The following is a 25134-nucleotide window of genomic DNA, read 5'->3' as shown; positions in this document are numbered from 1 at the left end:
AGGGAGGGGGGAGGGGGGAGAGTCCCTGAGCCCCCCTGAGCCCCGATCTCCCCTCCCGAGCCCCCGCCCCCCCAATCTCCCGAGCCCCGCCCCCCCGATCTCCCGAGCCCCGCCCCCCCCGGATCTCCAGAGCCCCCGCCCCCCCCAATCTCCCGAGGCTCGCCCCCCCCCCCCCCGAGGCTCGCCACCCCCCGATCTCCCGCCCCCGCCCCCCCCCCAACCAAGCACCGAGCTCCGGAGGCCCGATCTCCCGAGCTGGCTTCAAGTCCGCCGATTGCGGCTGTGAGAGACGGCCGGCGGGCCCGGTTGCCGGGGTAACCCTTCCCGCTCTCCAAGCCCCGCCCAAGATCCGCACTCCCCAAGAGCCCCCGCCCCCCCTGCCCGAGCCGAGCAGGGAACAGAGAGAGACGCCGCGTCTCAGCTGCTCCTGCTGCGCGTGCACCCTGACCCTCGTGGCCCTCGTGGCTGACGCCGTTGCCCCCGGGTAACGTGACACCGGGGGGGGGGGGGGCGCCCAAGCCGAGCGGGGAACAGAGAGAGACGCCGCGTCTCAGCTGCTCCTGCTGCGCGCAGCACACCTGACCCTCGTGACCCTCGTGGCTGACACCGTTGCCCCGGGGGGGGGGGCGGTGAGGAGCTTTGCAGAAGCCGTGGGACAATTACCTAGCTCGGGCCTGGCTGGGCAAGAAAGGCCCAGGCTTTGAGGCCCAGCAAAAACAGGGAAAGGTAGGAAAAAGAATCTTCAGGTTAGAGAAAATATTTACAAATGAATGAAGTTTTTTTTTAAACAATTTAATAAAAGCAATTTTATTTTGCTGGAAATGTATATTTGAAAAGAAAGACGCAGAAAGCAGGAAAAAGAATGGAAGCAAGATGGCGGCTACTCACCTCGGTTCAGAACGATAAGGCCCGCCCACACACGCACCGATTGGTCGACCGTCAGGTCACCAAAGCGTAGGATTGGTCAATCGTCCCGTCACTCGACCGTTAGGAGGGCCCGGCCCGCACGCGCCAACAACCCGGCGTAACGATTGGTCGACCTCGAGGTCACTCTGTTGCTAATGAGCGGATAATGAGATGCTAATGAGCGGAATGTTGAAGGTTTTTCGGATACCGCAGGCGCAATTTTTGTCCGGCCGAAACGTAAATACGCTTACCATCGTTTTGGAACGGTGAGCTTTCTTTCGACGTAACGCACGCGTAGGTACGCTCTGTAACTTTCGAGCGCATAGCCGGACAGACGCACACCCGAGGACAGACAGAAGGACAGACAGAAGGACAGACAGATAGACAGACAGATCGATTCGTTTATATATATAGATAAATGTGTCTTGGGCAATAGGGCAAATTAGCGAATCAGCAGCCTGCTCTGTGTTCTGCTCGAATTTCTTTTCCATTGTCTCCAAGTGACAATGGCCAGCCTTAACCCGAGAGGCTGCATTGGGACACTTGCTCAGCACTGCGATGTAACGGAGGCCGGGTCCGATACCCGGGATTGGGGGAGGCCAGTCATCGCAAATGTCAAAATCGACCCCAAGGAGCTGAGCAAACGCACATATTGGGCCTGGGAATTCGGACTTTACACAGGAGGTGTTTGCACATTACACTGCCTCCCCCCCCCACATTACCCCCACAAATCCCAAACCCCCCCAAACCCTAACCCCCATTACCCCAGCCCCCCACTGACTGCCGGGGTCTGTTCCCGCAGGTCTCCTACTCCCGCCCGCTGGCCAGCTACTCAATCTGTCCGGGTTGTCGGGCGGGGCTCTGCTGAGGTTTATTCAAATGAGGCCCAGCCATTAAGATCGGCAGGAACTCCCCCATCCCCGATCTTGCCGGGTTCTTCGCCCACCCCTCCCCCCCACATCCCCCCCACCCCCTCCTCCACAACCCAACACACCCCTCCCCCCTCCCCCCCACAACTTTCTCGCCCCCACCCCCACACCCTCCCCCCCCTCCCCCCACACCCCTCCACCCCTCCCACACCCCCTCTCCCCCTCCCCGCTCCCTCTCCCCCCCACACCCGCTCCCCCCCACCCCCACCCTTCCCCCCTCCCACACACCCCACCCTTGCCCCCCTCCCACACCCCTCCTCCCCCTCCACACCCTCTCCCACCCCTCCCCCACCCCCCTCCCCTTCTCCCCCCCACACCCTCTCCCCCCCCACCCCCCCTTCTCCCCCCACCCCACCCTTCCCCCCACACCCTCCCCCTTCCTCCCACACCCCCTCCCCCCACATCCTCTCCCCCCACCCCCTCCCACACCCCCACCCCCCCTCTACCCATCCCCCACCACCTCCCCCCACTCCCCCCCATTCCTGATGCTGAGAGGCTGTTTCCCCTGGCTGGGAAGTCTAGAAATATGAGTTATAGTCTCAGGATAAGGGGTCGGCCATTTAGGACTGAGATGAGGAGGAATTTCTTCACTCAGAGGGTTGTGAATCTTTGGAATTCTCTCCCCCAGAGGGCTGTGGATGCTCAGTCGTTGAGTATATCCAAGGCTGAGATCGATAGATGTTTGGACTCTCGGGGAATCAAAGGATATGGGGATCGGGCGTGAAAGTGGAGTTGAGGTTGAAGATCAGCCATGATCTTATTGAATGGCGGAGCAGGCTCGAGGGGCCGTGTGGCGGAGCAGGCTCGAGGGGGCCGTGTGGTGGAGCAGGCTCGAGGGGCCGTGTGGCGGAGCAGGCTCGAGGGGCCGTGTGGCCGATTCCTGCTCCTAATTCTTATGTTCTTATGTTCTAGGAGGGGGAAACAAAAGCGGCCTCACACGAGAGGACTTTAGACAAAATAGTTAACCGGGGATTATCAAAAGAAATGATTCCCAGCGTTCAATGGAGACAGGCCAGCCAGATTAAATGGTCCAGACTGCCGGGGCTCTGGGTCTTCATATGGTTTACAGGTCATGGCCTGGTCCAGACTACTCTGGTTTAGGAGTTCACTGGGTAGAGTGCAATGTGCAGGATCAATCGCAAAGTCATGACTTTGGCTTTGGCTTTGCAATGGTTGTCGAATGAAGTAAAGATTAATGAGCTTATGGAGTTGCACAGATTTGAGGTTTGGGGAGGGAAGAGCTTTGAGACGCTGCAAACGAGTCTTCATTTCAACACAGGCAGGATCAGGAGGGCAATTCCCTGGTGGTAAGTTTAATCTTCTTTGTATTGATCGGGAGGCTATATTTTTTCAGATACCGGAAGATAAAGCCTTATTCCCACAACAGTCCTTGCGATCAACGTCTGTGATTCCTTTCTGAAAATTGGCCTTGTATAATTTATTTGTGCCTGTTAAATCACGAGAGGGAATGGGAAACAGAGGAATAGCCAGCTCAGAGAACCTCCCGAGGCCAGTGTCTTTAGACCGTGAGGTGCATTTGCCAGACCTAAGTTATACTGCTGCCTGCACCTCACTGCAGACACATGGCTGTCTGCCCAGCAACAAAGAGCTCCCACGCCGTGGCCATTTAGTTTTAAATGTTAGGAGAAAGTTGGCAGCAGATGGGCTGTCTAACACTTAAACCAAGGCAATGCAAACTAAAGCCCTGCATGTTGAGCCTTGGCAATCTGCTCTACTTGTGATTGATTCGTTTCAATGTTGTGAGTGTGGAAGATCGGGAAGGGCTGCATCATTAGTGGATACATCATAAATCAGAACTCTGTCAGTAACAGCAACTAGTGATACATTGATAGGAACTTCGATTTAAACTTCACGGCCCGATTTCATCTGGCGGAATATGGGCAGTGGGTCAGTTAAAATAAGACCAGTCACCGCCCCCCCATCCCGACATTAACATGCTCCTTTGAGCAGTCGAGTGGGACACCCGCAGGAAGGAAGGAAGGGGGGGGGGTCCTCATTCCCATTAACTCATTTTTAGATTCCCTCGCACCACTGGAAGTTTGACCTCTTCCGGCATCGTGAAGAAGGGTACTCGATTAACAAGTCTGCCATTTCCTATTGTCCATTATAGTCTCACCTACATCTGTCTTTAATGGTTCCACCTTCCCCCTTGCCACTCACTCTTGCTGAATATATTTATTAAAAGATGTTTCTGTTAGCTTTAATATCCCTTGCAAGTTTTTTTTGCATTCCTCTGCCAAAAACAAAGGTCACGACAACAACAATGTGCATTTATGTAGCGCCTTTAATGTAGTAAAACTTCCCACGGCACTTCACAGGAGCGATTATCAGACAAAGTTTAACACTGAGTCACATGAGGAGATGTTAGGACGGGCGACCAAAAGCTGGATCAAAGAAGTCGCTTTTAAGGAGCATCTTAAAGGAGGAGAGAGAGGCGGAGAGGTTTAGGGAGGGAATTCCAGAGCTCGGGGCCGAGGCCGCTGAAGGCACGGCCGCCCAATGGCGGAGCGATGGAAATCGGGGATGCGCAAGAGGCCAGAATTTTCGGAGGGTTTTGGGGCTGGTCGAGGTTACAGAGATAGGGAGGGGTCAGTCCATGGAAGGATTTGGAAACATGGATGGGAATTTTAAAATCGAGGCGCTGTTCAACCGGGAGCCAATATGGGTCAGGGCGAGCGCAGGGGTGAACGGCCAAACCCGGTTGTTAACCTGGCTGCGCGTTAATAAACCTTACAACGGAAAACTGGAATCAGATAACTGTCCTGTCTTCACACTGAGGACACCCTCCATCATGTTGTGTGGCACTAGATTGAGAACAGATCTAGCAGCTCAAAACTAGGCATCCATGAGGCACTGTGAGCCATCAGCAGCAGCAGAATTCTATTCCACCACAATCTGTTGCCTCATGGCTCGGCATATCCCTCACTCTCCCATTACCATCAAGCCAGGGGACCAACCCTGGTTCAATGAGGAGTGTAGAAGAGCATGCGAGGAGCAGCACCAGGCGTACCTAAAAATGCGATGCCAACCTGGGGAAGCTGCAGCACAGGACTACGTACATGCTAAAAAGCAGAAGCAGCATGTTACAGGCAGGGCCAAGTGATCCCACAATCAACGGATCAGATCAAAGCTCTGCAGTCCTGCCACATCCAGTCGTGAATAGTGGTGGACCATTAAACAACTAATGGGAGGAGGAGGCTCCATGAATATCCCCATCCTCAATGATGGTGGAGCCCAGCACGTGAGTGCAAAAGACAAGGCTGAAGCGTTTGCAAAAATATTCAGCCAGAAGTGCCGAGTGGATGATCCATATTGGCCTCCTCCTGAGGTCCCCACCATCACAGAAGCCAGGCTTCAGCCAATTCGATTCACTCCACGTGATATCAAGAAACGGCTGAGCGCACTGGATACAGCAAAGGCTATGGCCCCGACAACATCCCGGCTATCGTGCTGAAGACTTGTGCTCCAGAACTAGCCGCGCCTCTAGCCAAGCTGTTCCTGTACAGTTACAACACTGGCATCTACCCGACAATGTGGAAAACTGCCCAAGTATGTCCTGTACACAAAAGGCAGGACAAATCCAATCCGGCCAATTACCACCCCATCAGTCTACTCTCAATCATCAGCAACATGATGGAAGGTGTCATCGACAGTGCTATCAAGCGGCACTTACTCACCAATAACCTGCTCACTGATGCCCAGTTTGGGTTCTGCCAAGACCACTCGCCTTCCGACCTCATTACAGCCTTGGTCCAAACATGGACAATGGAGCTGAATTCCAGAGGTGAGGTGAGAGTGACTGCTCTTGACATCAAGACAGTATTTGACCGAGTGTGGCATCAAGGAGCCCTAGTAAAACTGAAGTCAATGGGAATCAGGGGGAAAACTCTCTACTGGCTGGAGTCATACCTAGCACAAAGGAAGATGGTTGTAGTGGTTGAAGGTCAATCATCTCAACCCCCAGGACATCGCTGCAGGAGTTCCTCAGGGCAGTGTCCTAGGCCCAACCACCTTCAGCTGCTTCATCAATGACCTTCCCTCCAACATAAGGTCAGAAATAGGGATGTTCGCTGATGACTGCACAATGTTCAGCGCCATTCACAACTCCTCAGATAATGAAGCAGTCCATGCCCGCATGCAACAAGACCTGGATGACGTTCAAGCTTGGGCTGATAAGTGGCAGGTAATATTCGCACCACAGAAGTGCCAGGCAATGACTATCTCCAACAAGCGACCGTCTAACCACCGCCCCTTGACATTCAACGGCATTACCATCACCGAATCTCCCACCAGCAACATCCTGGGGGGGGTCACCATTGACCAGAAACTTAACTGGACCAGCCACATATATACTGTGGCAACAAGAGCAGGTCAGAGGCTGGGTATTCTGCAGCGAGTGTCTCACCTCCTGACTCCCCAAAGCCTTTCCACCATCTATGAGGCACAAGTAAAGAATGTGATGGAAATACTCTCCACTTGCCTGGATGAGTGCAGCCCCAACAACACTCAAGAAGCTTGACACTATCCAGGACAAAGCAGCTCGCTTGATTGGCACCCCATCCACCACCTTAAACATTCACTCCCTCCACCACCGGCGCACCGTGGCTGCAGTGTGCACCATCTACAAGATGCACTGCAGCAACTCGCCAAGGCTTCTTCTTCAGCACCTCCCAAACCCGCGACCTCTTCCACCTAGAAGGACAAGGGCAGCAGGCGCATGGGAACATCACCACTTCCAAGTTCCCCTCCAAGTTACACACCATCCTGACTTGAAAATATATCGCCGATCCTTCATCGTCGCTGGGTCAAAATCCTGGAACTCCCTACCTAACAGCACTGTGGGAGCACCATCACCACACGGACTGCAGCGGTTCAAGAAGGCGGCTCACCACCACCTTCTCAAGGGCAATTAGGGATGGGCAATAAATGCTGGCCTCGCCAGCGACGGCCACATCCCACAAATGAATTTAAAAAAAACTGGGCAGAATGCCTGTAATTCAGGGTAAAGAACAAAATGTACCATCAAAAAATTGTCTTAATGATCATCATTAAATAATTGAAGAGCGCTGTACCCTGTAAATAAACGGAGCTGGGTAATGCGGTAGGCATGCAGTGAGCAATCAATTTAATAAGGATTTTTACAGAATCTGTTGTGTGACCCTCTATGGCGCATCGCTTTAACTAGCTCTGCGCAAAGGAGTCCATTCGGTACAGTTTCAAGAAGGGAGGAGAGGGAGCTGTGAAGTGCAATGTAATATATACAATGCGCCAATCGCTGACATTATCCTCAGGCTGTGCTGAACCCTGACTTAATGAGCACTGGGATCAATGCGAAGCCAGCCACTGCTGTTTATAGTGTAGCTTGTTACCCAGCTCAAAGACAGCAGGGCTGTGAGCAAGAAGAGTCTCTTGCTGCAGTCACAGTAAATGGGAGGAAGTTAATAAGGCAATTCCAACCTATTGTGGGAAAGGCAAAGTGTTATGAAGAATTGTGGTTATCAGGTTATTTTATTTTGCTGTCCAATTTTAATGGTAATTTTAAACAATGAGGGCTGATGACGTCAATAGCAGCTCCAGGCTTGCTTGGTGTCACTAAGCTGCATGGTATAAAGCAGGTGGTTTCACAGACCAGTGCACGGGGAGGAAATAATTCCCTTCCTCATTCATCTGAATAACCAACAATAAGGCAAAATTGCTCTTGAAAAGTCTAGACTGGTGGTGAAAATTGTAAATCTGAGATCGGTAGAGTTTAGTTCGGCAAAAGTATTAAGGACTATGGAGCAAAGGGGGGTAAATGGAGTTAAGATACAGATCAGTCTTGATCTAATTGAATGGTGGAACAGGCTCGAGGGGCTGAATGGCCTCCTCCTGTTCCTATGTTCCTAGTGCATAGGTTTCAACCTGGGGTCCAGGGACCCTGGGAGTCTGAGGGTGGGGGGGGGGGGGCGGATCTGTGAGTTTGTCTGGAGTTGGGCATTCTACACTGTAGGGCGGATGTTCAACTTGCTCTCTGAGTGCAGATTGCCCGCATGTTATAGAAATCCCTGGAGTACATTTCCATTGATTTCTATAACGGGCATCAGTTCTGCTCAGTGATTGACCACCCTAATGGTGCAGACAAAAATTACCTCAAGGTTCGTGTATTCCGCAATCTGCTTCCTCATAATTCAAGATCATTTTTGGCACTAAAACTACTTGAATTATCGAAATGTTGGCAGTAAGCAATGTAAATAGTCAGCTGTGTCTCAGTGGGCAGCACTCTCGCCTGAGTCAGCAGGTCATGGGTTCAAGTCCCACTTCAGAGTCTAAAGCACATAATCCAGGCCAACACTCCCAGTGCAGTACTGAGGGAGTGCTGCACTGTCGGAGGGGCAGTACTGAGGGAGTGCCGCACTGTCGGAGGGTCAGTACTGAGGGTGTGCTGCACTGTCGGAGGGGCAGTACTGAGGGAGTGCCGCACTGTCGGAGGGTCAGTACTGAGGGTGTGCTGCACTGTCGGAGGGGCAGTACTGAGGGAGTGCCGCACTGTCGGAGGGGCAGTCCTGAGGGAGTGCCGCACTGTCGGAGGGGCAGTACTGAGGGAGCATTGCACTGTCGGAGGGGCAGTACTGAGGGAGCATCGCACTGTCGGAGGGGCAGTACTGAGGGAGCGCCGCACTGTCAGAGGGTCAGTACTGAGGGAGTGCCGCACTGTCGGAGCGGCAGTACCGAGGGAATGCTGCACTGTCGGAGGGTCAGTACTGAGGGAGTGCCGCACTGTCGGAGGGGCAGTACTGAGGGAGCGCCGCACTGTTGGAGGGGCAGTACTGAGGGAGCGCTGCACTGTCGGAGGGGCAGTACTGAGGGAGCGCCGCACTGTTGGAGGAGCAGTACTGAGGGAGCGCTGCACTGTCGGAGGGTCAGTACTGAGGGTGTGCTGCACTGTCGGAGGGGCAGTACTGAAGGAGTGCCGCACTGTCAGAGGGGCAGTACTGAGGGAGTGCTGCACTGTCAGAGGGGCAGTACTGAGGGAGCGCCGCACTGTTGGAGGGGCAGTACTGAGGGAGTGCTGCACTGTCGGAGGGTCAGTACTGAGGGAGCACCGCACTGTCGGAGGGGCAGTACTGAGGGAGTGCCGCACTGTTGGAGGGGCAGTACTGAGGGAGTGCTGCACTGTCGGAGGGGCAGTACTGAGGGAGTGCCGCACTGTCGGAGGGGCAGTACTGAGGGAGCGCTGCACTGTCGGAGGGTCAGTACTGAGGGTGTGCTGCACTGTCGGAGGGGCAGTACTGAGGGAGTGCCGCACTGTCGGAGGGGCAGTACTGAGGGAGTGCTGCACTGTCGGAGGGGCAGTACTGAGGGAGCTCCGCACTGTCGGAGGGGCAGTACTGAGGGAGTGCCGCACTGTCGGAGGGGCAGTACTGAGGGAGTGCTGCACTGTCGGAGGTGCCGACATTCAGATATGGCCCTGTCTGCTCTCTCAGGTGGACGTACAAGATCCCATGGCAGTATTTCAAAGAAGAGCAGGGGAGCTATCCCCGGTGTCCTGGCCAATCCCTCCAGCAGCATCACTAAAACAGATGATCAGATCACTGTCACATTGCTGTTTGTGGGAGCTTGCTGTGCGCCACTTGGTTGCCGCCTTTCCTACATTTCAAAAAGTACTTCATTGGCTGTAATGCGCTTTGGGACGTCCTAAGGTTGTGAAAGGCGCTGTAGAAATCCAAGTTCATTCTTTCAAAGAGAGAACTTTGTGCGAAAAAATTGAATTTTAAGAAAATCTGGAATAAGAGTAAATGGATTAGAAATTGGTTCCCACCCAAATCCACTACACGACTCCCTGGAGGGTGGGGACAGGAGCACGCAGCCAGTGAGGCCGGGGGCAGAACCACGGCAAAAAACAGTGTGTGCACGCCGCCCACCATATAGGACCAGTTTTTCTGCCTGTAAAACATGTGCGTCATGCTCCGATTTCTAGGCCGATATTTTATATGGATTTTGTAGTGTATGTACCTTTAAGGGGAGAACTACTTTTTACAGCTCCTGTATACTGTAGTACCGGCAGTGACCACACCTGTATATCAACCCTGAGTAAGGATCTGTACTTTAGTTTTAGAGTAACCTTCATCCAGTAAACACCTGTTGATTGTTCCTCTGCAGTCTCTGTCGATTTATTGAAGGACACCATACATCAACATTCACGGATTTAACATTGGCGATGAGTCGATTCAAACCTACCTGCAACTCTGTAGAAGAAGGCCGATTCCACCAGTGCAGGCGTCAACCATCCGGAGAGGACTTGAACATCGCAGAGGAGGCTGTGGAGAGCTGGGCTTGGTTCCCCAGTCGCAACGATCCAGCGCAGCGGGCTGGCAGCAGGTACGGCGCAGACCCTTCCCGGACGGCGGCGGCTGGAGCCGACCGACGGCACAGAAAAAGGCCGAGCAGCGTCGATGGGGTAAGAGAGAGGGTAAAGTGCACAGGGCGCAGCCGGGGTTGAAGACCGAGCGGCGTCAACGAGAGAGGGGAAAACACGCAGAGCGCGGCCGGGGTTTCAAGGGCTGAGCAGCGTCCGCGGGGGAAGAAAGAAAGCGCGGGAGACGCCATTTTGAGCCCGTCTAACCACACCCAGGGATGCCGAAGAGTGGCAGTGTCACAGCGTTCGACAATGAAGTCGAAGATTGGGCAACATATATAGAACGCATAGAAGTGTACTGCAAGGCGAATGAAGTGCCAGATGCCAGGAAAGCACTGGTATTGTTGAATTCCATGGGTGCAAAAACGTACGGCTTACTGCGAAACCTAGTAACCACAGAGAAGCCAGTGGAAAAGGATTTTGAAAGCATAGTGGCAGTCCTACAGGACCACTTAAACCCCACACCGCTGCTGATAGCAGAAAGATTTAAGTTTCACAAAAGGAACCAGCATAAAGACGAAAGTAATGCTGAGTATTTAACGGAACTGCACAAGCTATCGGAACACTGCCAGTTTGGAACAGGACTAGCAGATACTTTAAGGGACAAGTTTGTGTGTGGGCTTCAAAGTGAAGGAACCCAGAAACGGCTTCTATCAGAAAAGGATCTTATGCTGGACAAGGCTTTCAGCATGGCAGTATCACACGAAGCAGCCGCACGGGGCGCTGCAGAGATACAACGGAGACCGCAAGAATATGGCACAAATGAAATGTCATATGGAGCAGTGAAGTGTTATCGCTGCGGCAGAACAACACATGACCATAAGGATTGTTGGTTCAAGGACCAAGTGTGCAGACAGTGTGGAAAAGTAGGACACATAGCAAGTGTCTGCAGGTCGGGAAAGAAAACCAGCAGCAAGAAATCTCCACAAGAGAAGTACAAAAAGGTACATAAGGTGACGGAGAGTAGTTCAGACGAACAGAAAAGTGATACAGACTCCGGAAGCAAGGAGTTGGGTTGTCTGAAACTACATAATGTGATCAAAATGGAGGATCACCAAACTATCTGGGTCACGCTCAAGATAGACAGAGTCCAAGTGAAAATGGAATTGGACACAGGATCAGCCCTAACAGTCATAAACCGAAGGGACTACAAGCGGCTATTCTCACATATACCCTTGAGAGATACAGAGATTGTCTTGAAGACGTACACGGGGCAAAAAGTCTACCCCAAAGGAAAAATAAGGGTGAACGTGATATACAACGGCAAGGAAACACCAAAAATTGACCTATATGTATTGCCAGATGGAGGACCACCACTACTAGGGCGTGAATGGATCCAGAAGACACAGCTAGATTGGTATTCCATACAAGCACTGACTGTAGATGCCAAAAAGGATGACGACGTCGCACCTGGACGACTGTCAAAAATGCTAACTGACGCACAAGAAGTGTTCCAGGAGGGACTCAGAACACTAAAAGGCATAACAGCGACGATCAAAATAGAGGAAAATGCAATCCCAAAGTTTTTTAAGGCCAGACCGGTACCTTATGCGATCCGCCCAGCCGTCGAAGCAGAGCTGGAAGGTTTGGAACGTTCAGGAGTACTATCCAAGGTGGACTGGAGCGAGTGGGCTACACCCATCGTTCCTGTAATGAAGAGGTCGTTGAGTAATACGCCTGGGGAACCAAAGAAGGTTCACATCTGTGGGGACTTTAAGGTGACAGTGAACCCAGTCCTTCACACTGTACAATATCCGCTTCCGCGGACTGAAGATATTTTCGCCTCGCTATCTGGAGGGAAACGCTTCACTAAGATTGATCTGGCCCAGGCGTACCTGCAAATGGAGGTAGAAGAAGCCTCAAAACAGCACTTCACGATCAACACTCATAAAGGTCTCTACCAATACAACCGGTTGGTGTTCGGGGTAGCATCAGCTCTGGCTATTTGACAAAGGGCAATGGAACAAGTCCTACAAGGGATTCCAGGGACCCAGTGTTATTTGGATGACATCCTGGTCACGGGCAAAAATGACAGTGATCACCTCGCCAACCTGGAGCAGGTGCTCACTAGATTGAAGGATTATGGGCTTCGAGCTAATCGCCACAAATGCGCGTTTTCCCAGAAGCAGATCTCGTATTGTGGCCACGTTATTGATGAAGAGGGGTTACATAAGTCCCCTGAAAAGATTGAGGCAGTAGTCAAGGCTCCAGCACTGGAAAATGTGTCACAACTGAGGTCGTTCCTCGGGCTGGTGAACTACTACCATAAGTTCTTGCTGAATTTATCTACAGTACTACACCCACTGAACACCCTACTGCAAACGGGGGTACCATGGAAGTGGAATGACGAATGTGAACGAGCTTTCCAGAAGTGCAAAGAATTGATCACATCAAAAGAGGTGTTGGCTCATTTCAACCCAGCACTACCAATTCGGTTGGCGTGTGATGCATCACCCTCTGGCATTGGAGCGGTGCTGTCGCACAAATTCCCGGACGGCTCGGAGAGGCCAGTAGCCGTTGCGTCTCGGTCACTAACCTCAGCCGAGCATAACTACGCCCAGATTGACAGGGAGGCCCTCAGCCTAGTGTGGGGAGTGAAAAAGTTCAACCACTATCTGCACGGGCAGAAGTTCACCTTGCTGACTGACCACTAACCACTTGTCTCCATCTTTAATCCAAAGAAGGGCGTTCCGGTGATGACTGCGCAATGGCTACAAAGATGGTCCCTTTTTCTAGGGGCGCACCAATGTGATATCGAGTATAAGGGCATGAAACAGCATGGAAACGCTGATGGGCTATCACGCCTGCCATTGCCTACTGCGGAGGAAGCACCAGCAGTGGATCCTGTCGAAATATTTCATTCGACTATAATTGAATGCTTGCCAGTAACTTAACGCTAGTATAGAGAAGGAGACCCGAAATGACCCAACACTGTCTCGGGTATATGATTTGACGGTGAAGGGATGGCCAGCACACGGCGAGTCACTGTTGCCAGCATTCTCATCCAGAAGAGAACAGCTGTCAGTTTGCCAGGGGACCTTGATGTGTGGATCCCGACTGGTAGTTCCACCCAAGTTAAGGGAGAGAGTGCTCAATGAGCTTCACGAAGGCCATCTGGGAGGGGTGAAAATGAAAAGCCTTGCTAGGGCTTATGTGTGGTGGCCGGGGATCGATCAGCAAATCGAGGACCTGACAAAGAGCTGCTCAGGATGCCAGAAGGTCCAAAATGCAGCACCACATGCCCCTCTGCACCCATGGGAGTGGCCCTCATCTCCATGGCAATGGGTGCATATTGATTTTGCTGGTCCATTCATGGACTCAATGTTTTTAATAGCCGTGGATGCGCACTCGAAATGGCCTGAGGTGATCAAAATGTCCTCCACCACCACGGAGAAAACTATTGCAGTCCTACGGACCATATTTGCCAGGAACAGCTTGCCAGAGCAGATTTGCTCTGATAACGGACCACAGTTTGTGTCCGAGGAGTTTCGAAGATTTATGAAAAGGAATGGGGTAAGGCATTACACATCCGCCCCGTATCATCCAGCCACAAATGGATTGGCTGAGAGGTTCGTACAAACCTTTTAAAAAGCAGTAAGGGCCATGTGCGATGACGACATTCCACTGCAGCATAAGGTGGACAATTTCCTGTTAGCCTACAGAAATGCAACACATGCAGTCACCAACCAGACCCCGGCCATGATGTTCTTTAACCGAAGGTTGAGATCTTGTCTGGATTTGCTCAGACCAAATGTACGAAGAGATGTTGAGAATAAGCAATTCCAGCACATCAATGAGAAGCCGACAAGGAGCTTCAATGTAGGGCAACCAGTCTTGGCCCGCGACTACCGAACAGAGAAATGGCAACCAGGAACGATATGCACACGGCAGGGGCCATTAATGTACACAGTGGATGTTGGGGAGAACATTGTGAGACGCCATGTCGACCAGATCCTAGAGTCACAGGAGCGAGTCAACCCCAGGTCTCGCGTACCTGGTGATGAACCCGACATACAGGTAGCATCTACCCCAGAAACAGTAGCATCAGAAGCTGATGAACCAACCGACGACAGGGGGCCAGAATCGCCTCCGCACCAAGAGCAAGACACTCAGGAAAGGCGCTATCCAGAAAGGATCAGGAAGCCGCCCCAACGACTGAATTTATAAATGGACTATTTGCTGTTAATGTTGCATGTTAAAAGTGTTAATTGTTAAATGAATGTTATGGTACTGTTAATCTAAAAGGAGAGGAATTGTAGTGTATGTACCTTTAAGGGGAGAACTACTTTTTACAGCTCCTGTATACTGTCGTACCGGCAGTTACTGTAATGATCAATAACATGTCATTCTATAGTGGACACTAGGTGGAGCCGTAGAGCTGTGTAGAGCTGTATATAGCTGTATGTATAAGACTACACTACCCAGCTGTATATATATTAAGACCACATTACCCATGAGGCACTAGGCTACCCACAAGGCAGCAGTCAAGACGGAAGCCTCTACAGATACTGTACCTAGTCCACATGTGCTGAATAAAGTAACTAGCAAAAGCTAGCTGTGTTCATAATAAGAATGTCTATTTATTAATGAACATAAGATGGTACCAGGATGGTGAAGATCTGCTGAAAATTGTGAAAAGCGAAATGGAGAATTTGAAGCCACCAGAGCATTTGAAACTCACAGGAAACATCGACTACAATTGGCAGACTCTTAAACAACAATTCGAACTCTACATTGCAGCCATCGGATTCGGTACGAAGCCAGACGCAAGGAAGATAGCGTTGCTGCTTATGGTTGCAGGCCCACAGGTGATAGAGGTAATTAATACATTTGTATTTAATCCAGAGGAGAACAGAGAAAAATTAGAAGATGTGCTAAAAAAATTTGATGCACATTGCTCTCCCAAAAAGAATGAGACCTATGAAAGATACATCTTCTGTTGTCGGACACAGCAGCAAAATGAGACTTTTGATAGCTTTATAACTGATCTGAAACTGAAAGCACAGACATGTAATTTCTCTGAGCTCAAAGCATCCATGATTCGTGACCAGATTGTGTTTGGTATTCATGATAAAAAAAGTCAGGGAACGTCTGTTGAGAGAAACCGAACTAAATTTGGAAAATGCGGTGAAAATATGCCAAGCCAGCGAGCTAGCTCGCGAAGACTTTCAGTGAAATCAATAATGATGCGATTGTAATGAGTGATAATGCTGCTGTCGGTGCTGTGTCCTATAAGGGGAAGAAACATGGGCAGAACAGAAATGAAAAGCAATCGGAGGATGAAATTTTTAATTGTAAACACTGTGGTTACAAACATCAGTTAAGACAATGCCCAACGTTTGGAAAAATGTGCACAAAGTGTAATGGAAAGAATCACTTTGCCAAACAATGCTTTTCAAAAGTACAAACTAAGAAAGGTCAACGAGTTAATGTAATTGAGGACACTGATTTAAGTGAGACATTTTGTGTAGGAATGGTGTCATGTGACAATATCAAAAAGGATACAGAAAATGTGCAGCCCTCAGAAATGGACAATGCTGAACATAAAGTTAATGCAGTAAAAGAGGACAAATGGATGATCCCACTGCAGGTAAATGGAGCATTAGTTACCTTGAAACTAGACACTGGGGCAAAAGCAAACTTAATCAGTATGAGTGACATTAACAATATGAAAGAAAAGCCCAAAATACAGAAAAAGTCAGTACTGCTGAAGGATTATAATGGACAGAAAATAGATAGCTTAGGTGTATGCAGACTTAAAGTGACAGTCAAAGACAAAGTGCATCATCTCATGTTTTCTGTTGTGGCTGAAAGGCTTGATTCACTACTGGGTGACAAAGCTTGTGAGGACTTAGAACTGGTCAAAAGAGTCTACCGTATAAACTGTGCCATAAGCAGACCAGATGACTCGGTGGATTCTGTAGTGAATAATTTCCAGGATGTGTTCAAAGGATTTGGAGTTCTACCATTCACTTACAAGATCCAGCTAAAGCAGGATGCTCAGCCAGTGGTACATGCTCCACGAAGAGTTCCAGCACCCCTGCGTGACCGGCTCAAGAATGAACTGGACAGAATGACCACACTAGGAGTCATCAGGAAAGTCGAAGAGCCAACAGACTGGGCTAACTCCAAGTTATATGTAAAGAAAAAGAACAATGATCTAAGAATATGCATGGGTCCAAAGGACTTAAATGCAAACATAAAACGTGAACACTACCAGATTCCCAAGCGAGAAGAAATCACCAGTGAAATGTCAGGTGCCAGATACTTTACAAAGCTCGATGCCTCACAAGGATTTTGGCAACTAAAACTGGATGAAGAGAGCACCAAATACTGTACCTTCAACACACCATTTGGCAGGTATTGTTTCCTCAGAATGCCTTTTGGGATAATATCTGCATCTGAAATCTTTCATAGAGTGATGGAACACATAATTGAAGGTCTGGAAGGAGTTCGGGTCTATGTTGATGACATCATCATCTGGGGCTCCACACTGAAAGAACACAATGAGAGACTGACTAAAGTGCTACAGAGCATACGCCGGAATGGACTGAAGCTCAACAAAGCCAAGTGTCAGTTTGGCGTCCAGGAAGTCACTTTACTAGGAGATAATCTATCTGGTAAAGGAATAGAGCCAGATATGGAAAAAGTAAACGCCATACTCAAAATGCCCCGACCCACTGACAAAAAAGGAGTGCTACGCATCATGGGGATGATAAACTTCATTGGAAAGTTCATTCCTAACTTGTCAGCCAAGACAGCCTGTCTGCGAGACCTGCTACATAAAACAAATGAGTTCGCATGGACAGAAAGACATGAACAAGAGTGGATAAACCTCAAAACAGTGCTGACAACCACACCTGTACTCACCTTCTTTGACCCAACAAAAAGAATCAAAGTGTCAACGGATGCATCAAAAGATGGCCTAGGTGCGGTCTTGCTACAAGCAGAGGGTGAAGATTGGAAGCCTGTTGCCTATGCCCCCAGGTCTATGACTGATACTGAGTGTCGATACGCCCAGATTGAAAAGGAATGTCTAGGCTTGGTAGTTGGACTAGAAAAGTTTCATGACTACATATATGGACTTCCCACCTTCACAGTTGAGACAGACCACAGCCCTCTGGTTGCCATCATAAAAAAAAGCCTGATTGAGATGTCTCCAAGGATTCAACGACTCATGATGAAGCTGCAAAGATATGACTTTGAACTGATCTACACACCAGGCAAATACATAGTGTTAGCAGATGCACTATCCCGAGCACCCACAATGAGTCATGTGAGCTCTACTGAAGAAGACGTGGATGTTCATGTGAGTATGGTCACTGCTGCGCTGCCCGTGTCAGACACAAAATCAAAGCAAATAGCAGAAGAAACAGTAAAAGATACAGTATTACAAACAGTAATAGAGAACATTCATCATGGTTGGCCAAAAGGTTCCTGTCCAAAATATTTTCACATAAGGTCAGAATTGAGTGTCGCAAGTGGACTATTACTAAAACAGAACAGAATAGTCATTCCACAGGCTCTACGTCAAGACATGCTCAAAAGGATTCATGAGGGACACCTCAGAATTGAAAAATGCAAAAGGAGAGCAAGAGACACTGTTTATTGGCCTGGCATAAATAAGGACATTGAGAACATGATAGGCAAATGTGAGACATGTCAGAAACACCAAAACAAACAAGCAAAGGAACCAATGATAGTAGCTGACATACCAACAGCAGCATGGCAAAAGGTTGGTATGGACCTTTTTCATTTAAATGGTAAAGACTATCTAATAGTGATTGACTACTATTCTAACTATCCTGAGATGGCGCTGCTCTCAAGCACCACAGCAAGCAGTGTCATAATGCATGTGAAATCCATCTTCGCCAGACATGGAATTCCCAGGATTGCTGTTAGCGACAATGGTCCGTGCTTCAACTGTAAGGAGTGGCACCAGTTTGCAGCACATTATGACTTTCAGCACATCACATCCAGTCCTCTGTATGCTCAGTCAAATGGTAAGGCAGAGAAAGGTGTTCAAGTTCTCAAGCAGCTACTGAAGAAAGTGACAGAAAGCAAGTCTGATCCTTATCTCGCCCTGCTGAGCTACCGAGCCTCACCTTTAGACTGTGGTTCTTCACCTGCTGAACTACTAATGGGTCGCAAGTTGTGCACCACGCTACCTTGCTGTGCAAAAGAACAGCAAAGTGAGGAACTGAGACAGAGACTTCAACTGTTAAAGCTGAAACAGAAATCATACTATGACAAGTCATCCAAAACTCTAAAACCATTGACAAGGGATGATGTTGTCAGGATTGAGGGTCCAGATGAATGGAACAGGAAAGCTACAGTTCTTGAGGAAGTAGGACCAAGGTCATACACTGTTAGAACTGAGGAAGGACAGATTCTCAGGAGGAACCACCGTTCCCTCCTAAAAACACAAGAGACTATTCAAGACCAGATTGATGACAATGCCGCAACTGTATCTTGTCATTCACCGCCAGAACAATCTCATGAAGACACATCAGACTTACCCGTGTTGAGAAGATCCACACGTGAAGTAAAAGAGGCTGATAGACTTAATCTTTGAGTACAATGTAAAGCTTTGAAAATGTGTTGACTGTTTTGAAAATGTTTATGTTTATAGAGCACTAACAAAAGTGTTACTGATATTATCTTTATTGTTTTCTTGAAAGTTGATTGATATTGATTTTGTTAAACCTCAAAGAAAGGGGGATGTAATGATCAATAACATGTCATTCTATAGTGGACACTAGGTGGAGCCGTAGAGCTGTGTAGAGCTGTGTGTATAAGACTACACTACCCAGCTGTATATATATTAAGACCACATTACCCATGAGGCACTAGGCTACCCACAAGGCAGCAGTCAAGATGGAAGCCTCTACAGATACTGTACCTAGTCCACATGTGCTGAATAAAGTAACTAGCAAAAGCTAGCTGTGTTCATAATAAGAATGTCTATTTATTAATGAGCATAAGAATGACCACACCTGCATATCAACCCTGAGTAGGGATCTGTACTTTAGTTTTAGAGTAACCTTCATCCAGTAAACACCTGTTGATTGTTCCTCTGCAGTCTCTGTCGATTTATTGAAGGACAGCATACATCAACATTCACGGATTTAACAGATTTGTTGATATCCAAGCCCGGTTGTTGTGTTGTTGCAGTAAAAAATGGTTTCTGCCATGACAACACTCCTTTCCTCCGTGTATGTGTCTTTTAGACGTTAGGATCGGGGGGGGGCGGGAGGGGTGGGTGGTGGAGAGCAGTGCTTAATATTTCCAGGGGCTCCCTCACACAGAAACCTTTGAAAACCACGAATGTTGTGATACTTGATAATCAACTGAGAGTCTACTTCGATTCACAGTAAGGTCAGTCCTTTTGTAAAAATGTTGCCGGCATGACCTTGTGTGTGAAGTACAAGTCTAACAGGTACCACAATATAATAATCCTTCCGTGACACAAATCACTGTACTCACAACGATAACAGGAAGCAAAGGTCTCTGGCAAGCGAAAGGTTAGAAACAAATATCAAGGGAGTCGTGTCGTGGATTTAAAAGACTTTCACAACCTCAGGACGTCCCAAAGTGCTTTACAGCCAATGAAGTACTTTTTGAAGTGGAGTCACTGTTGTAATGTGGGAAACACGGCAGCCAATTTGCGCACAGCAAGCTCCCACAAACAGCAATGTGATAAATGACCAGATAATCTGTTTTAGTGATGTTGATTGAGGGATAAATATTGGCCCAGGACACCAGGGATAACGCCCCTGCTCTTCTTTGAACTAGTGATGTGGGATCTTTTACATCCACCTGAGAGGGCAAACGGGGCCTCGGTTTAACGTCTCATCTGAAAGACGGCACCGCCGGCAGTGCAGCGCTCCCTCAGCACTGCACTAGAGTCTCAGCCTAGGTTTTGTGCTCAAACCCACAACCTTCAGACTCAGAGGCGAGCGTGCTACCCAACTGAACAGTGACTTCTAGCGAGTCGCTGCCTGTCTCACGTGGTTTATAATGTGGTGAACAGTGAAGTGTGTGTGTGTGTGTGTGAACAGGGCAGGCTCAGTAACTGCAGCAAATTTAAAACAGAAATAGACAGTTTCCTAGAAGTAAAGGGAATTAAGGGTTACGGGGAGTGGGCAGGAATTTGGGCATGAGTCTAGGTTCGGATCGGTCATGGCCCTGTGGGTAGCGGAGCGGGCCCAGGGGCCGCGTAGCCTGATCCTGCTCCTATTTCGTGTGTCTAATTCTGTTAGATTCAGGAGATGGTTCTGTGATAGTGGATTGGCGGTTAGGATCAGATCAGCCATGATCTTATTGAATGGCGGAGCAGGCTCGAGGGGCCGATTGGCCTACTCCTGCTCCTATTTCTTATGTTCTTATGTTCTTATGCTTACAACCCCTTTGAATGCTCTTTAGTTATCTGTAGCATTGCCACATTAATCCGACTGCGGCATCTTCCGAGTGAGTTCTGAGGGCAGACCCAACCATGGGCTGGATTTCAGTCATAGTCTCAACACATCTACAGCATGACAGCTCATCAATGTGGCTATCAGATGCTCCTTGCCTAATAATGAGCTGCTGTTTATCCAATACAAAATCCTGAACAGATTCTACATGGATTTAAGATAATTGGCAAAAGGACCAGGCGGGAGATGAGGAGAATTGTTTTACGCAGCGAGTTGCTGTGATCTGGAACACACTCTCTGAAAGGGCGGTGGAAGCAGATTCAATAATAACTTTCAAAAAGGAATTAGATTTATACTTGAAAAAAAACCATTTCAAGGCTGTGGGGAAAAGAACAGACTAATTGGATAGCTTCTCCCAAGAGCCAACACAGGCTCAATGGGCCGAATGGCCTCTTTATGTGCTGTACCATTCTAAGATCCTATGGCCCCATCCCACATAAGATACAACCAGCATTTTTAAACAATGGAAGTACTCTGAGAAGGAGGAGGAAACAATCCCAGTTGCCTCCATTGTTGTTGTACTGGTAACTCACTAATGTCTGCTGGTAACTCGCTAATATCTGCTGGTAACTCACTAATGTCTGCTGATAACTTGCTAATGTCTGCTGGTAACTTGCTAATGTTTACTGGTAACTCACTAATGTCTGCTGGTAACTTGCTAATATCTGCTGGTAACTCACTAATGTCTGCTGGTAACTTGCTAATGTCTGCTGATAACTTGCTAATGTCTGCTAGGAACTCACTAATGTCTGCTGGTAACTCACTAATGTCTACTGGTAACTCACTAATGTCTGCTGGTAACGCATGAATGTCTGCTGTGTGTGTTAGTAACTCCCTCTGAAAAAGCGGATTGAGGCTATTGGTTCCATGGAGTAAACATTCCTCATAAGGATGAGGCCCAGAAGAGATAGGTGGATGTAAAAGATCCCATGACACTATTTCGAAGAAGAGCAGGGCCGTTCTCCCTGGTGTCCTGGCCAATATTTATCCCCCAGCCAGCAGCATTAAAACAGATTATCTGGTCATTATCACGTTGCTGGGAGCTTGCTGTGCACAAGTTGGCTGCAGTGTTCCCTACTTACAACAGTGACGACACTTCAAAAAAAGTACTTCATTGGCTGTAAAGTGCTTTGGGACATCCTGAGGCTGTGAAAGGCGCTATAGAAATGCAAGTCTCCAGTCAGTCACAGGCACTGAAGATCAACAATTTTAGCTAAGGCCTTTGATCTGTAATCTTTGGGGTTCGGCATCTCCGTCAGGAACCCGCCATGCATACGTAATGAGCTGGGATCCGCCCCAAGGAAGAGAGTGCCATCCTGTATGGGTCCTCATGGCCTTTCCCAGCTGCTCCCCCGCACCCCACCCGCCCTCTTTTTGGTCTGTCTTGTGAAGGAAGTCTCCAATTCTGATGTTGTGTCTCACCCAAGATTACATCGGATATACGGCACAGAAACAGGCCATTCGGCCCAACCAGTCCTTGCCGGTGTTTATGCTCCACAAGATCTATCTCTCCCTGCTATCTGGCCTGCTACATAAGGATAAGTGTTATTATTTCCAGAATATTCCAGCCTGAAATAGAAACAGACAATTCTGGAAATGCACAGCGAGTCTATCAGTATCTGAAGAACGAGAGGTGATGGGTTGTTGTTTGGGGTGAAGATCCTTTCTCGGCATTCTCTGCTTTTCATTTCAGATTTCCACCTTCACTTAGCGTCATTGTTTTTGATTTTTTTTGCAAAAGGCTTTATCGATTCAATGCCATGGCAGCTCACCCATAAGCCACCTCTGCACTGTGACGCCATTTTAATGAGATCATTGATCTGGAAGAATGCTGTTAGTAACAACCGTCACCCTGTCAACGGATTGTAGCGACTGTGTATTTTGTGTCTTGTTACAGTTTACAATTCTGAAACGTCCCACAGGCTCACCACCGGCACTTTAGACCTCAATTGTTGCTTTCTCTCTCATTTTGCTCTGTCATTTCACTGTGACAATAAAACTCTGCTTAGCTTCAGTTATTCACCTGCTGAGCCAGCCGTGTGGCCTTGAAAGGATAGCGTCTACTCCATCTTACAATTTAGGATTGTCAGCTGTGACTCAGCAGTCAGAGGTGCCGTCTTTCGGATGAGACGTTAAATTGAGGCCCCGTCTGCCCTCTCGGGTGGATGTAAAAGATCCCACAGCCACTATTTCGAAGAAGAGCAGGGGAGTTCTCCCCGGTGTCCTGGCCAATATTTATCCCTCAATCAACATCACTAAAAAGCAGATTATCTGGTCATGTTTGTGGGAGCTTGCTGTGCGCAAATTGGCTGCCACGTTTCCCACATTACAACAGTGACCACACTCCAAAAAGTACTTCATTAGCTGTAGAGCGCTTTGGGACATCCTGAGGTCGTGAAAGGCGCTATAGAAATGCAAGTCTTTCTTTTTTCCTGTTAGAAAGTAGTAAAGAAACCCATGGCCTTATGTGATTAAAGAATATTCCAGACAAATTGTTCATTAACATAGAATCACACAGCACAGAAGGAGGCCATTCGGCCCATTGTGCCTGTGCCGGCTCTTTGAAAGAGCTCTCCAATTAGTCCCACTCCACTTCTCTTTGCCCAGAGCCCTGCAAGCATTTATCTAATTTCCTGTTGAAAGTTATTATTGAATCTGCCTCCACCACCCTTTCAGGCAGTGCATTCCAGACCGTAACAACTCACTGCGTAAAATACTTTCTTCTCATTCATGTCTTAAATCTGTGGCCTCTGGTTACCGACCTTCCTGCCAGTTTCTCCCTATCTACTCTATCAAAAGCCTCACAATTTTAAACACCTCTATTAAATCTCTCCTTAACCTTCTCTGCTCTAAGGAGAACAGCCCCAGCTTCTCCAGTCTCTCAGCATAACTGAAGTCCCTCATCCCTGGTACCATTCTAGTCAATCTCCTCTGCACCCTCTCTAAGGCCTTGACATCCTTCCTAAAGTGCGGTGCCCAGAATTGGACACAATACTCCAGCTGAGGCCGAACAAGTGTTTTATAAAAGTTCATCATAACGGCCTTGCTTTTGCACTCTACTCCTCCAGTTATAAAGCCAAGGATCCCGTGTGCTTTTTTAACAGGCTTCTCAATGTGTCCTTCCACCTTCAAAGATTTGTGTACATACACCCCCCCCCCCCAGGTCTCTCTGTTCCTGCACCCCCCTTTAAAATTATACCATTTAATTTATATTGCTTCGCCTCATTTTCCTTCCGAGATGCATCACTTCACAGTTCTCTGCGTTAAGTTTCATCCGCCATGTGCCTGCCCATTTCACCAGTCTGTCTGTGTCCTCCTGAAGTCTGTTACTATCCTCCTCACTCTTCACTACATTGCCAAGCTTTGTGACATCTGCAAACTTTGAAAGTATATCCTGTATGCCCAAGTGCAGGTCATTAATATTTATCAAAAAGAGCAGTGGTCCTAATACCGACCCCTGGGGGACAGCACGGTATACCTCCCTCCAGTTTGAAAAACAACCATTCGCCACAACTCTCTGCTTTCTGTCCCTTAGACAATTTTGTATCCACGCTGCCACTGCCCCTTTAATCCCATGGACTTCAGTTTTGCTAACAAGTCTATTTTGTGGCACTTTATCAAATGCCTTTTGAAAGTCCATATATACAACATCCACTGCACTACCCTCATCAGTGGTGTAACAAGTTACTAATAAAAGGCCAAATGGGCAGTAAAATTGGTTAAAGAGATACGGAATAAATTACTTTACATAGAATGTACAGCACAGAAACAGGCTATTCGGCCCAACTAGTCCACACGAGCCTCCTCCCACCCCACATCATCTCACCCTATCAGCATATCCTTCTATTCTTTGCTCCCTCATGTGTTTATCAAGCTTCCCCTTAAATGCATCTTTGCTATTCGCTTCAACTACTTCCTGTGGTAGCGAGTTCCACATTCTCACCACTCTCTGGGTAAAGAAGTTTCTCCTGAATTCCTTATTGGATTGATTAGTTATTATTTATTATTGGAGGGTTGTGACAAGGGGTGATCTATACAAAGAGGAGAGACTTATTGAGCTTAGTGACCTCTCCCGTTGCAATAAAAATATAAAAATATAAAAAATAAATACGAAAGTCACTAATAAATCCAATCGGGAATTCAGGAGAAACTCCTTTACCCAGAGAGTGGTGGGAATGTGGAACTCGCTACCACAGGGAGTGGTTGAGGTGAACAGCAAAGATGCATTTAAGGGGAAGCTCGATAAACTCATGAGGGAGAAAGGAATAGTAGGGTGTGCTGATGGGGTAAGGACTAAAAAATTCCTAAGGGGTTTGACAGGGTAGATGTAGGGAGGGTGTTTCCCCTAGCTGGAGAGTCTAGAACCAGGGGTCACAGTCTCAGAATAAGGGGTCGACCATTTAGGACT

General features: G+C 48.5%; 1 protein-coding gene across 1 annotated transcript in view; it reads right to left on the bottom strand.

The window, feature by feature from the left end:
- LOC147096888 (synaptosomal-associated protein 25-like) overlaps positions 1 to 25134 on the bottom strand; it is a 381047-nt gene that overhangs the window by 284734 nt on the left and 71179 nt on the right. The gene's annotated exons all lie outside the window — the stretch shown is intronic.

The sequence above is a fragment of the Somniosus microcephalus genome, chromosome 34 (genome assembly GCF_052327205.1).
Source record: "Somniosus microcephalus isolate GS21.2 chromosome 34, FLI_Smic_1.0, whole genome shotgun sequence".
NCBI classification, from domain to species: Eukaryota; Metazoa; Chordata; class Chondrichthyes; order Squaliformes; family Somniosidae; genus Somniosus; species Somniosus microcephalus.
The sequence above is the reverse complement of the archived record's forward strand: the minus strand, read 5'-3'. Positions and strand labels throughout refer to the sequence as shown.